Source organism: Arachis ipaensis, chromosome B5 (assembly GCF_059453495.1).
Source record: "Arachis ipaensis isolate K30076 ecotype BB chromosome B5, ASM5945349v1, whole genome shotgun sequence".
Taxonomy (NCBI): Eukaryota; Viridiplantae; Streptophyta; class Magnoliopsida; order Fabales; family Fabaceae; genus Arachis; species Arachis ipaensis.
In genome coordinates, this window is record NC_142440.1 from 70,766,274 (window position 1) to 70,781,170 (window position 14,897).

Consider the following 14,897-nt stretch of genomic DNA (forward strand, 5'->3'; position numbering starts at 1 on the left):
TATTGAGAAGAAAGAATGAAATGGAAGAGGATGTTCATGCTAGCAGAGTATTATTGGTAGTTCATGGGGTTTTATGTGGATAAGTAAACACTCACTTCTTATTGACTTTTAGGCCTAGAAAGTCTCCTTCAAGCATCAAGCAACACACTGCTATGACCTCTCATTATTCCTTTGTCCTTGACTATTGTTTTTCTCTATAAGCTTTAGTTCAGTGTCATGTGTAACAAGTTCTTTTCTTTCTTTATACTTGACACATTATTCACTATAGACACTTGGCTCACATTCCTTCTTAAAACATTGATGCCCAGCACCTCTTTGGGTTACTAAATGCCTTGTAGTTAGGTTGCTCTTGATAGTGGACTTTCAGCTGATGATCCCGGGTTAGTTAACCCAAGTCACCGAGTGTTGATGCACTCCAAAGAACTTAATAATCCAAGCAGATCCTAGTACAAAGACATCACAGGCATATATTCTAAGGTTCAAGCTATTGGTGTCTAGCTTTACTTCTTTTTTTCTTTTATTCTATTACCAATTTTTGGCCTTTTCTTTTCTCTGTTTTTTTTCTTTTTAACCAAGGACTTTTATTTGATTGAGATTCATAGACTGTAGGCCACTTTCTACTTAGAAGGAGACATCCTAGTTCTCTTATTCACTAAAAGTGAGCTATCATACAATCACACATACATACCACCACTTACTTTTATTGTACTTCTATCTAACAGAGAACTATCTCACTTCACATTCAAACATTTCTTTTATTGAATTAAAGATGCAGGGGACAAAGCATGCTTTTTGTTAAGTGAAAGTAAACACTCAAGCACACACTTAGACTAGCTTACTTATTTTAAGAGTGATTCTACTTGTACTAGATGAACACTTTAGCAAGACACAAGTCAAAGCATTTTTCAACAGCAAGAGTTAAGTGTAGATACAACCTATTGATTTGCAGTTTCTTTGTCCTTCCTTCTGCTGTGCCCTTTTGAGTTATGATGCATAGTGTCTTCAAATGGTGGTGAATTCCCTGCACAATTCTCAAAAGTTGCTTGCTTCTCAAGCCCTTAGGTGACTGGTTAGTATGCATGAATTGAGTGTGGATTTTGGATTTAATTTGGTGTGGGAACACCAAACTTAATTCCTTGCCACTTCTCTTGATACAACAGGTTAACTCTATGCAAAATCTTGTGTCCTTGCTAAAGGTTATGGAGTTAAGACTAGAGAGCAGTTAAGTGGTTGAATAATCTGTTTGATTGCTTGGAGCTAGCATTATGCAGGAAGTTAGAATGTGCTTTTAGATGAGGTTTTGGTGGAACACCAAACTTAGAATCCTTCATTCTCCCTTAAGTTGTTTTGGTGTGAAATACCAAACTTAGCTCCTTGCAATGCATATCAATTATTCAACATTTTTATTGAAAAAGCTATGAAAAGAAAACTACCTCAGGTTGGGTTGCCTCCCAACAAGCGCTCTTTTAATGTCACTAGCTTGACATCCTTCAATTCTTTTTAAGAAGGTTGTAGGCTCTGAACCTCTTTTTCCTTATCCCATTGTCCTCCCAAGTACAGCTTTGCTCTGTGACCATTTGCTGTGAATTGACTCTTTGTTGCTTCATCTATCACTTCAATACTCCCATAAGGAAAAACCTTTGTCACCAAGTATGGGCCAGTCCACTTAGACTTAAGTTTGCCAGGGAAGATCTTAAGCCTTGAGTTATACAGGAGCACTTGCTGTCCTGGCTTGAACTCCTTCTTTGTGATCTTCTTATCATGCCACCTCTTAGCTCTTTCCTTGTATATCTTAGCACTCTCATAGGCTTCTAGCCTGAATTCATCCAACCCTGAATTCATCCAACTCATTTAGTTGTAACAACCTTTTCTCTCCTACAGCTTGGGAATCAAGGTTGAGGAGTTTAGTGGCCCAAAAAGCTCTGTGTTCAAGCTCTACAGGGAGGTGGCAGGATTTGCCATATAATAGCTGAAAGGGTGACTTGCCAATAGGAGTTTTGAAAGCTGTCCTGTATGCCCATAATGCATTTTCTAGCTTCCTAGCCCAATCTTTTCTTGTGCTTCCCACTGTTTTCTCTAGGATCTTCTTTAATTCCCTATTTGCTAGTTCAGCCTGGCCATTAGTCTGAGGGTGGTAAGGTGTGGCTACTTTATGGATTACTCCATATTTGTGGAGGAGTTTCTCCATCTGTTTGTTGCAAAAGTGACCACCACCATCACTAACAAGACCCTTGGGCACTCCATATCTTGTGAAAATGTGCTTTTTAAGGAATTGGAGGACAATCTGTGCATCACAGGTGGTTGTGGCTATGGCTTCCACCCATTTTGAGACGTACTCCACTGCTACTAAGATATATCTGAAAGAATAGGAAGGGGGAAAGGGTCCCATGAAATCAATTCCCCATAGATCAAATAATTCCAATTCGAAGATGAAGTTTTGAGGCATCTCATTCCTTCTTGTCAGTCCTCCTGCTCTCTGGCATTCATTACATTGGTGAACATATTCTCTGGTGTCCTTGAAGATAGTTGGCCAATAGAAGCCACTCTGCAGTATCTTTGCAGCTGTTCTTTCTGGGCCAAAGTGTCCGCCATAAGCTGAACCATGGCAATGCCACAAGATATCCCTCATTTCACTCTCAGGAACACACTTTCTAATTACTCCATCAGAACATCTCTTGAACAGGAAGGGTTCATCCCATAAAAATTTCCTTCCCTCATTTGATTAACTTCTTCACTTGTTGCTTAGAGAACTCTTGAGGTATCTTCATTCCCACTTTGTAGTTTGCTATGTCAGCAAACCAAGGTGCTTGCTGGATCTGCAAAAGGTGCTCATCTGGGAAGCTTTCATTCACGGGCTGGGAGGCTTTTTGAATTGTTTCTTGTGGTAGCCTTGACAAATGATCAGCAACCCGGTTCTCAGTGCCCTTCCTGTCCCTTACCTCAATATCAAACTCTTGTAGGAGTAATATCCATCTGATAAGTCTTGGTTTAGCATCCTGCTTTGACATCAAATACTTAAGGGCAGCATGGTCAGTATAAACCACAATTTTGGATCCTATCAAGTATGATCTAAACTTATCAAATTCATAGACTACAGCTAACAATTCCTTTTCTGTTGTGGTGTAATTTTTTTGGGCCTCATTCAACACTTTACTTGCATAATATATGACATGATGCAGGTTTCCCTTCTTTTGTCCAAGTACAGCACCAATTGCAAGGTCACTTGCATCACACATGAGTTCAAAAGGCAGTTCCCAATCTGGGGGTGTGATGATTGGTGCTGTTGTGAGTCTGTTTTTTAAAGTTTCAAAGGCATGCCGGCAGTTTTCATCAAACACAAAAGGATTATCTAGCATTAATAGATTACTCAAAGGCTTGGCTATTTTTGAAAAATTCTTGATAAACCTTCTATAAAATCCTGCATGCCCCAAGAAACTTCTAACAGATTTCACATTAGCTGGTGGAGGGAGTTTTTCTATGATCTCAACCTTTGCCTTGTCAACCTCTATCCCTTTTCTTGAAACCTTATGACCAAGAACAATTCCCTCGGGTACCATGAAATGGCACTTCTCCCAATTCAAAACCAAATTAGTTTCTTGGCACCGTTTCAAGAGAAGAGTTAGATGGTTCAGGCAAGTGTTGAAATTATCACCAAAAACAGAAAAGTCGTCCATGAAGACCTCTAAAAATTTTTCAACCATATCCGAGAAAATGGAAAGCATATACCTCTGAAACGTGGCTGGGGCGTTGCATAACCCAAATGGCATCCTCCTGTATGCAAAAACTCCAAATGGACATGTGAAGGCGGTCTTCTCTTGGTCCTTGGGATCTACCACGATTTGATTGTACCCAGAATACCCGTCCAAAAAACAATAATAGGCATGGCCGGCCAATCTTTCCAGCATCTGATCAATAAATGGGAGAGGGAAATGATCTTTCCTTGTGGCATCATTCAATCTTCTATAGTCTATGCACATTCTCCACCCAGTCACTATTCTAGTGGGGATCAACTCATTCTTCTCATTAGTGATGACCGTCATTCCTCCTTTCTTTGGTACAACTTGAACCGGGCTCACCCATGAGCTGTCAGATATTGGGAAGATTATCCCTGCATTCCACAACTTCATTACTTCCTTCTGGACAACTTCCTTCATTGTGGGATTTAGCCTTCTTTGAGGTTGAACCACTGGTTTGGAATTGTCTTCCAAGAGGATCTTATGCATACACACTGCAGGGCTGATGCCTTTCAGGTCGTCAATGGTCCATCCCAAAGCATCTTTGTGAGCTTTGAGTACATCAAGAAGTTCTCCTTCTTCCTTTTTTTTCAGGGATGAATTAATGATCACTGGGAAGCTTTCCGATGTGCCAAGGAATGCATATTTGAGATGGGTGGGTAATGGCTTCAGTTCTTGTTTTCGTACTTCTTCCTTCTTGTCTTGTTTTCATCTTGCTCAATAGAAGTCTCAGCTACTTGTTCCTCTGTTGTCCCTTGATTTCCTTCTTGCTCTTGAGGACTTTCTTCCAGCATTTCTTCCACCAAACTCTCTATCATATCCACTCTCATGTAATCCTCTTGCTCAGGAATGTGTTGCATTGACTTGAAAGTTCATGAATTCATCCATGGTTGATTGAATCAAAGGAAACATGGAAATCTACCCAATTGGCTTGCTTATGGCTTAAGAAAGTGCATAAAATCAATTGAAAACAAAAGAAAAAGGCTAGTGAAACTAGGCTAAGATGACTTGTCATCAAACCCTATGGGGTTTACCATTTGTGCCATCCCTCAAAGTTGGATATCTTCAAGGTCAATGGGCACCGTCTCAAGTTGTATCATGGTGAGCAAATGAAGAGCAACAAAGAGGTTGAGGTATTCCTTTTGGAAGACGCACCTCTGAGCAAAGGGCAATGAACAAGTGAAAGTCCAACTTAAGGACATTAAACAAAAGTGCTAGGTGGGAGACACCCCACCATGGTGAGATCTATCCTTTCCCTCCTTTGTATACCGTCTTTTCTTTTGAATTCTTCATTGTTTTGTAATTTCTTAGCTACACTTTTGCTTGATTAGCATTGCTTGTGCCTACCTTGGATAACTTGTTCATAAAGACTTGCATTGATTTTTCCATGAATGACTTGATTGTGTGGTAGAAGCACACTTCTCTTTAAATTTTGCATTGATTTTAGGTGTTTTTGACTTCTTTGGCTTGTTTGGCCAGTGAATACATGATAATTAGGCATTTCTTCTATTCATTCAAAAAAAGAAGAAGGGGGGGCACGCATGCGCGCACTGTGCGCGTATGCGTCCCTAGGCTTTCGCAACTCCTGGGCCATTTACCAGAGAGTTGCGCAAATTCTGGGCCAGCTTTGGGCCCTGGGCATGACCAACATTACGCGTGCGTGCACGACACGCGTACGCGTCTATGTCAATTCACGCAAAAACACGCGTGCGCGCACGAGCCGCATACGCGTCACTACTGCGTTTTGCGACCCTGGGCCATCGTCCAGAGAGTTGTGCCCTGGTTGGGCCAATTTCATGCTACTGGCCCAGCTCAACTCACCCGTAGGTGCACCTGGCGCGCACGCGTACCTCGACCATAATGCCAATTGACGCGTCAGCGCACCATGCACGTCTGCGTCGCTCAACAAATTTTACTTTCTGGTACTTTTTCCCGAGAGTTGGGCCAGAGTTGTGCCCAACCTGTGCTGACGGCACAACACATATGCACGTGCATGCACACCTGGCGGTCGCGCGCACACTCACATTTTCTACTTCATGCACATGCACATTGTGCGCATCCGCGTCGTTACTAATTTTGCCCATGCGCGTGCACGCATGCATGGCGCGCGCACGTCGGTTTCGCGAACCAATTGAATGAACGTGTACCTTTCTCCCTCCATTTTCTTTCCTTCTTCTTACCACCACCCCTATTCTTCACCTCTACCCTCCTCTACCATCCCTACCTCTTCTTCTATGCCACCTCTAGCAGCAACCACCACCTCCGGGGGACCCACGCCTCTTTTCCCTCTCCTCTTCTTCACTAACCTTTCTCTCACCCCCATACCCTATCTCCTTCTCCCCCTTCAAGGTACCCCTCCTTTCTAATTTTTTTTTTAGTTTTTAGTTCCCCTTTCTCTTTTTCCATTTCCCTAACTAAATGCTCTTACTTTTTTTTAAGTAGTTGCATTCATATTCTCCTTGTTTATTGCATTTTATTTCTTTATTTCTTTTCATTTTCTCATGGGTGTTCTAAGTGAAGCTTACTCTTGCATTGATGAGTTTGTTTGATTTACTTGCTTTCTTTTGTATTTAGTGGTGTGATATGATGATTGTTGATGCTTTATGGGATGCTACATTGTCCCTCTTCTCTAAGTTTTTGTCATAAAGGGATGAACACCACGTGTTTGATGAAAGCACCGCATGACTTCTTAGAATCATTTTGACTAAGTGTTCTCTATTTTGGTGTTCCTTCTCATTCACTTGTTTGTTCATGTATACATTGAACTTACTACATTTCTTGTTGCATTTCTACAAGCTTATCCCATATTTTACTTACTTCTTGTTGTTATTGTTATGAGTGTCCGCTTCTCATGCTTTGTGTTCGCATGCCTATACCGCTCATGTATCATATGCTAGTGACTAGCGATGATCTTCATTATTGTCTTAGTTACATGTTGCAGCTGTCATGTCTCTAAGCCACTTATTCTTTTGTGCTTTATCACTTGCATGATTACTCTTTCTTGGCGCCTCTTTAGGCTTAATTTCACCACCTTTCCTTCTTTTTTAGGATGGTGCTCAAAAGAGACAATGGAAAGGCACCCAAGAAAGCACCACCACGGTCTACTGGCAAAGCACACCAAGGCCCGCAAGCTAAGGCCCTCCTTACCAAGCCCAGGAGCGTTGCTAACATTGATATTTCGGAAAAAGACAATCCGGCATGGGACCCGAACAAGTTCCCCAACCGCTATTGCGAGCTTGTCTATCCCTTGATCAAGCCAAGGAACTATCATGCAAAGCCCCTTCTGACCCCTACGACTCATGTCATACCGCTCATTTTGCCCCGCATCGAATGGCGGCAATGGGAATTCCTATTGCGGAAGCCACGGGAGGCAAACTTGTCATGGGTGTCTGAATTTTACACCAATTACCATTCCCCTTCCCTCACATCGGTATTGGTGTGCCGAAGGCAAGTTCCTGTCACGGAGGAGGGCATTCAAAATGTGCTTAAGACCGGACCGTTAGCGGATGGGGTTGATGCCTATCAGGAGATTTTGTTGGCCCGGTGCGAATATGCGTTTGATTGGGAGGATATCCTTAAGGTCATTGCCACACCCGAATCATTCTGGATTCGAGGAAGGATGAGGCCCCGGCCCAAGGGCATTGACGCACGTTTTCTCACCAGAGAGGCTCAAGCATGGGCCCAAATTCTATCACTGCCGAGTTAGCCTTGTTGGTTTGGTGTGTCCTTACAGAGAGGCCGGTGCATATCCCGCGTCTCATCCACCAATCTATGGGCCGTATTCACACTAAGGGGAATCTACCTTTTCCCGCTCTAGTGACCGACTTAGTCGCCGCAACCGGTGTTCCCCGAGAGACCATGGATAGAAGGGCCATGATCCCAATGGACGCAGATATTGTTCCAAACGGGAGGTACCTTTACCCTCCGGCGGACACCGAAGAGCCACACTTATCCGTCCCCATGCGCATCCCCTCTTCCTCATCCGCACCACCAAAGTCATCCATGCAACGCATAGAGGAACTCCACAAGAAGCTTGACCGTTATGAGTGGCGTAACCAACGCCGATACACTTTTGTCAAGAAGCTTCTAAGTTGCCTAGCACCGCCTATGGAAGAATCGGAAATTTCCACATCCATCGGTACCAATATTGTTGAAAGCGATAATGATAAAGAAGTGGATGGACACGCGGAAGCCGATCAACTACTCTGTCTCACTCAAGGCACGGAGGACCGTGCCAACTTCTAAGTGTGGGGAGGTCGGTCGGCCGACCGTTCTCCATAGGTAACACCCGAATAAATTTCTGGAACTTCTTTTCTTAACTAGAGTAGATTGCATACTAGGTCTTTCATTTTTGACATCTTTTGCATATTAGTATCTCTTAATAAATCCACTTGGTTAGAGCAATGACTTCTATTCTAGAAAACTAGAATTTTACGGCAAACCTACCAATTTTGAAATTTGAAAATCTTTTGATGCTTAACTTGTTTGAAGAATGTATTTTGGAACATGGGATTTGAGCCAAGACCGCAAGCAAGTGAGTTTTGAGCCTAATGGTGTGGTTACATCTTATAACCACTTATTTTTCCTTCTTGTGTGAAATTGTTCTCTTCCTATGATTGTGATCTTTGATTTGTTTAATTCTATATGTCCATTATTCCTTGTATTCATGCATGTATATGATTGAGGCCATCATTTCATTAGCTCACTTACCCAAATAGCCTTACCTTTTATCTCCCATTGTTAGCTACTTTGAGCCTATGATTAACCCACTTGTTCGTAATTTAGCACATTACAAGCCTTAAAGCGGAAAACAATAAATGTCCTTATTTGGATCTTTGATTGGCTTAAGCTAGTGTGTGTGTGTATCATTCAAGTGTGGGAAAACTTGGGACATTGGGTGAATAAAAAGGTAGCCTTGTAGTTTTATTGAAATAATTGGGAATTGGGTACATGCTCATGTATTGATAAAATGTATAGACATTATGCATTGATGTTAAAAAAATAGTATGGAAAAGAGAAAAAATATATACATATATATATATATATATATATATATATATATATATAGATATAGAAAAAGAAAGAAACAAAGAAAAAGAAAGAAATAAAAAGGGGACAAAATGTCCCAAAGCAAAGCTCAATAAGGATCAATGTATAAGTGTTGTAAAATGAAAAGAAAATGCATGAGTATGTTAAAAAGTGAAGAATGGGTAGTTAGGTTAGCTTTTGAATTTTATAGGATGTCATAGGTTAGGTGGGAAGTTTAAGCTTATCAAAGATTCAAATTTCAAGCTCACTTGACCAAATATGCACCCTTACCTTGACCCTAGCCCCATTACAACCTAAAGAAAAGACCCCATGATACTTGCATGCATGCATGGAATATATGTTGATTGTTAGAAGAAAAACAAATTTTGGAAAAGCATGAAGTAGGGAAGGATTGAGTGATCAACCCTATACACCGAGTGAATAGAGCGCAAATACTTCCGGTAAGGGGTTCGAAGCTCAATTCCTTGTTCCCGGCTCTCGCGAGCGTTCTTCATACAAGTTATGCATATTTCATTCTGATGACTAGAATTGGTAGAGTTCATACATTGCCATCATTTTGCTCTATGTGCACATACATATGTGTCTCCTAGAAAGATTGAATTACTCTTGGCCAAGTAGATAGTAGCATGCACCCTAGTTGTATTCACGTAGGTAGATCGCATCCCATGAGTCCTACACCCTTGTAGTCCTTTGATCTTTTTCTTTTCCATAGCATGAGGACATGCTATACTTTAAGTGTGGGGAGGTTGATAAACCCCGTTTTCAGGGTTTATCATGCATCAAATCTAAGGGTTTTATCAATGATCTTCCACACTTATTCATATAAAACTGCATGATTTTGTGTCTCTTTCCCATTTTACCTCATAGATGAGAACATGCTTCTTTTGCATCAAAATTGAGATATTGTAATCCTCCTCTATTACCATTAGATGCCTTGATCCGTTTGTTAAGTGATTTCAGAAGTTATAGGGCAAAATGGCCAAGGGGAATGGAGGAAGCATGCATGAATGGAAGGAGCAAGAAACAAATCAAAGAATTGAAGTTTGGACATACGTGCGCACATGCACCGTGTGCATACGCGTGGATGCGCTCATCCAGAGCCAGCGCAGTGGAGCCGAGCGAGGAGCCAGCGCGCTTATATGGCTGGCCATATCCCTTATGGCGCTCGCGCGCACCGTACGCCTGCGCGCATATCGCAAAAGAGCCCAAGGACGCGTACGCGTGCAGTTCGCGTATGCGTCGATATGCGCAAATGATTTTTTAAATGAAACACGTGCCCAACAATTTCAAGGGGTTTCCAGGCCCTGTTTTGGAGCAGATTTTGGAGGGAAAAGCTTAAGAAGACCAAGGCTTAGGGGTGTTAGAGAGGGGAGTCATAATTCTAGATATTTTTAGGAAGTTAGTTATATTTTATTTTTAGAGAGAGAAACTCCAACTTCTCTCTAGGTTTTCATCCTCCATTGCAAGTTTCCTTTAAATTCTTGGTGAGATCTATTGCTAATTGACTTTTTGTTTTGCTACAACTGTAGATCTACTCTTTTTCTACTCTTAATTGATGTTCTTTTGGTTCAATTTCTTAGATCTAGATTTGGTTCACTTTGTTACTTTGAATGTGGATTAATGAATTGAGGTTTCATTCAATTGTGTGATTGTTGATGATTGTTTGGAATAGATAGCTTTAATTCAATTCTCTTCTCTCAATTGCCTCATGTTTTCTATAATTGCCTACCAATTATTTGTGATAATGACAACCTTAGCTATGGAGTAGATTTCTCTCAATTGGCTTAGGGGTTGAGTTATTAGAGAAACTTGAATAGTGGATATCAATTGTAGATTATGAATTGAGAATTGCTAATTGGCTTGGAGTGCACTAAAGCTAGACTTTCCTAGGGTGAGACTAGGACTTGTGACTCAAGTTAGTTACTCTCACTTGACTTTCCTCCATTGTTAGGGGGTTAACTAAGTGAAGCAATAATCAACTCTTATCATAATTGAAGGAAACTATAATGATGGAACTTCCAATGCTTACCCTTGGCCAAGGCTTTTATTTCCATTAATTGTTGATTGCTTGCTAGTTTGAATTCTTGCACCAACTCTCAAAATCATAAAAGCTTTCCTAATCAATGATGCACATTCTAAAGCAATTTCTAGGGAGAACGACTCGGGATCAATACTCTCGGTCATAGATTTTAGAATTGTTTGATGCGGTATTCGTATGTTGGTTAGACTATACTCACGATCGGATTTATTACTAGTTTCTAATCGGCATAAGAATATTTACGTTCATCATTGTTCCTCTGAGAATTGCTTTCCCTTCTTTGAGGCTTGTGGTTCCTCCTTCTTCTTGGAATCCTTTTGGTCATTCTCTTCATCCTTTATTCCTTCCTTGCCGTCAACTTTATCATTCTCCAATGTCTTGCCGCTTTTAGGTTGGATAGCCTTGCATTCCTCCTTGGGGTTGGGAATGGTATCACTGGGGAAGGCATTAGTTGGCCTCTTAGCTGGCTGCTTAGACAATTGCCCAATTTGCCTTTCCAGACTCCTCATGGAAGCTTCATAATTCTTGTTGGCCATTTCTTGATTATTTGTCAGTTTCTCCATCACCATCTCCAAGTTGGAGATTCTTTGGGATTCTTGTTATGTTTGTGGTTGAGTGTGGGATGTTGATGGTTGATGGAAGTTATTTTGGTTAGTTGAGGGGTTATTTTATGGAAAGAAGGTGGCTAGGGGAGGATTGTTTTGGGGTTTTCTATATATATTATGGTTAGTGGGTTGGTGGTTTTGGTGGTTTGTGTTGCAGAAGTTGTTTGGGTTAGAATTTCTCTGCCATGAATTTTGGTTTTCTCCCCACTTTAGGTTGGGGTGGTTCCTCCATGAGGGGTTGTATGTGTCCACATGGAAGTCATTTTGGCCAGAATTTGGATTGTGCATGTATTAAACTTGTTTATGCTGCTGCTCAGTGTTGTAGGCTTCACAGCTCTCTTCACTTTTCCCACACACAATTGGAGGTTAGTTGGTTGTACTCACTACAGCAAGTTGTAATACATCTATTCTCTTTGATATCATCTCCATTTGTTGTTGAAGTTGCCGGTGCATGAGCTTATTCTGAGCTCGGATTGCATCTACACCTTCAAGCTCATAAATGCTTCTTTTGGGAGATGCTTGTCTTTTCGAGGAATAGAAGTATTGATTGTTGGCAACCATGTCTATGAGGTCATGTGCTTCTTGTGCAGTCTTTATCATTTGCAATGACCCTCCTGAAGAGTAGTCCAGGGCCTTTCTTGCCTTCATGGATAGACCTTCATAGAAGTTTTGGAGCTTAACCCACTCACTAAATATGTCCTCGGGACATCTTCTAATCAATACATTATACCTTTCCCAAGCCTCATATAGTGAGTCTCCCTCTAGTTGTCTGAAAGTTTGCACATTCGTTTTGAGCTTGATGACTCTTTAAGGGGGTAGAACTTAGCTAGGAACTTGCTAACCAAGTCATCCCAGTTGGTAATGCTTTCTTTTGGGAAGGCTTCTAGCCATTGAGTGGCTTTGTCCCTTAAAGAAAATGGGAATAGGAGTAGCTTGTAGATGTCAGGATGCACTCCATTGGTCTTGACTGTATCACAGATTCTTAAGAAAATAGAGAGATGTTGATTTGGGTCTTCAGCAGCACTTCCTCCATATTGGCAGTTGTTCTGAACTAGAGTGATGAGTTGTGGTTTGAGCTCGAAATTGTGGGCATGAACATTGGGAGTAAGGATACTGCTCCCACAATTTCTTGGATTAGGGATGGTATAGGAAGCTAACACTCTCTTTGGATGCTAGCCATTGTTGTTGGCCACATCCTCAGGTGGATTATGGAGGTTGTCCTCTATCTCTTGGTCTCCCTCTTCTGACTCTTCCTCTCCAATCACTCCCTTCCCTCTTGCTTCTCTTCTTAGTCTCAAGAAGGTTTTCTCTGTTTCAGAATCAAACGAGGTGGATGCACCTCTTCTTCTCCCTGGCATACACAACACAAACAAACCAAAAGTAAAATAGAACACTCTATTGCTAGAGTAGTGTTAGAGTTAGTGGACACAATATGTCAAACAGTTAGTAGGCTTGAAAGAAAACAAAAGAAAATGCTTAATCGAGACTATTAGCTACTTAATCATTGTCAATCTATATCAATCCCCAGCAATGGTGCCAAAAACTTGATGGACAGAAAATGTATCCGCACAAACTACCGGTAAATATACCGGGTCGCATCAAGTAGTAAAACTCACAAGAGTGAGATCGATCCCATAGGAATTGATGGATCAAGCAATTTTAGTAGGGTGATGAGTCTAGTCAAGCTAATATGGAAAGGAGTTTGGTGAAATTAAATTAGTAGAAAGTAAATTCACAATGAAAGTAGAGTAACAAAATGTAAAGAACGAGAAATGTAAATGCTGGAAGTAAAGGACTAAAGAATTAAATGCTGGAAAGTAAATGATAAAAACTTAAATGGTGGGAAATGTAAAGGGCTGAAACTTAAAGAGCAAGAAATGTAAATGTCTTGAATCTTAAATGACAAGAAATTTAAAACCAAGAATGTAAATAGTAGCTGAAAGTAAATTGCATAGAATGTAAATGGGAATTGGGTGATGGGAAATCAAAGGAAGCAAATAACCAATGTAATCAAAGGCAATTCAAAGTAACCAAAATGAAGAATATCAAAGAGAAAGATTCATTAGGGATTGGAGATATTATAATCCGTCATGAATCAATGGGTCTCAACTTCTTTCTCAATCATATGAAGTATATCTATGGCGGATTGTAATTGATTGGGTCCCAATTCCTTGGCAACCCAATCTCTATAATCACAATCAATTTTCCAATTCCTTGATCCAATTGTCATGAGAAGAGGTTAAGAGCTTATCTCTTATCCATGAGCCACACAAATCCTCAAGACCTCAATTCCTCCCGAATGGTCTTGGTCAAGAGAATTGTGAAGGATAGAGCGTCAATTCTAATGCCCATGATTCCCCTTCCGAGGCTCACACAAGCATTCAATAGATTCAAACCCCCTTCCAGAGTGAATGAGTCACAATCAAAATAGAAGATGTCCTTTAGCTACAACAAGCGGATTGAGAAGAAGAAGAATTTCATTCAATCATGTGAATTACAATAGAGCTCCTTGGTGCACGAAATTGTGATCACACTTTTCACAACTCCGCACAACTAACCAGCAAGTGCACTGGGTCGTCCAAGTAATACCTTACGTGAGTAAGGTCGATCCCACGGAGATTGTCGGCTTGAAGCAAGCTATGGTCATCCTGTAAATCTTAGTCAGGCGGATTCAAATGGTTATGAGGTTTTGATGATTAAAAGATAAATAAAACATAAAATAAGATAAAGATACTTATGTAATTCGTTGGTGGGAATTTTAGTTAAGCGTTTGGAGATGCTTTATTGCTTCTGAACCTCTGGTTTCCTATTGTCTTCTTCCAATCATGCGTGCTCCCTTCCATGGCAAGCTGTATGATCCTTTCGAATAAAAAATACCAGGTACGATCTCTGCACGGCTAATCAACTGTCGGATTTCTCGTCTCGGATGAAAAATACCAGGTACAGCTACCGCACAGCTAATCATCTGTCGGTTCTCACTAGCGTCGGAATAGGATCTCTCTATCCTTTTGCACACTGTCACTGCGCCCAACATTTGCAAGTTTGAAGCTCGTCACAGTCATCCTCTCCCAGATCCTACTCGGAATACCACAGACAAGGTTTAGACTTTCCGGATCTCAGGAATGCTGCCAATTGTTCTAGCTTATACCATGATAAACCATTATTTTATGATTCATATTGTGTTTAATTGACTGGTTTTATTAAATCTTTACCCACTTATTCATATGATTAGCATGATATTACAATTCCTTCCCAAATTTTCCCTATGGTTGAAAACTTGCTTCCTAGAGATCTTTTTATTGTGTATTTTTATTCTCCTTTATACCATTCGATGCCGTTATCCGTGTGTTAAGTGTTTCAGGCTTCATAGGGTAGGAATGGCTTAGAGAAGGGAGAGGAAGCTTGCAAAAATGGAAAGAACACAAGGAACTAAGGAGATAACCAGTGAGCATTGACGCGCACGCATGGCTC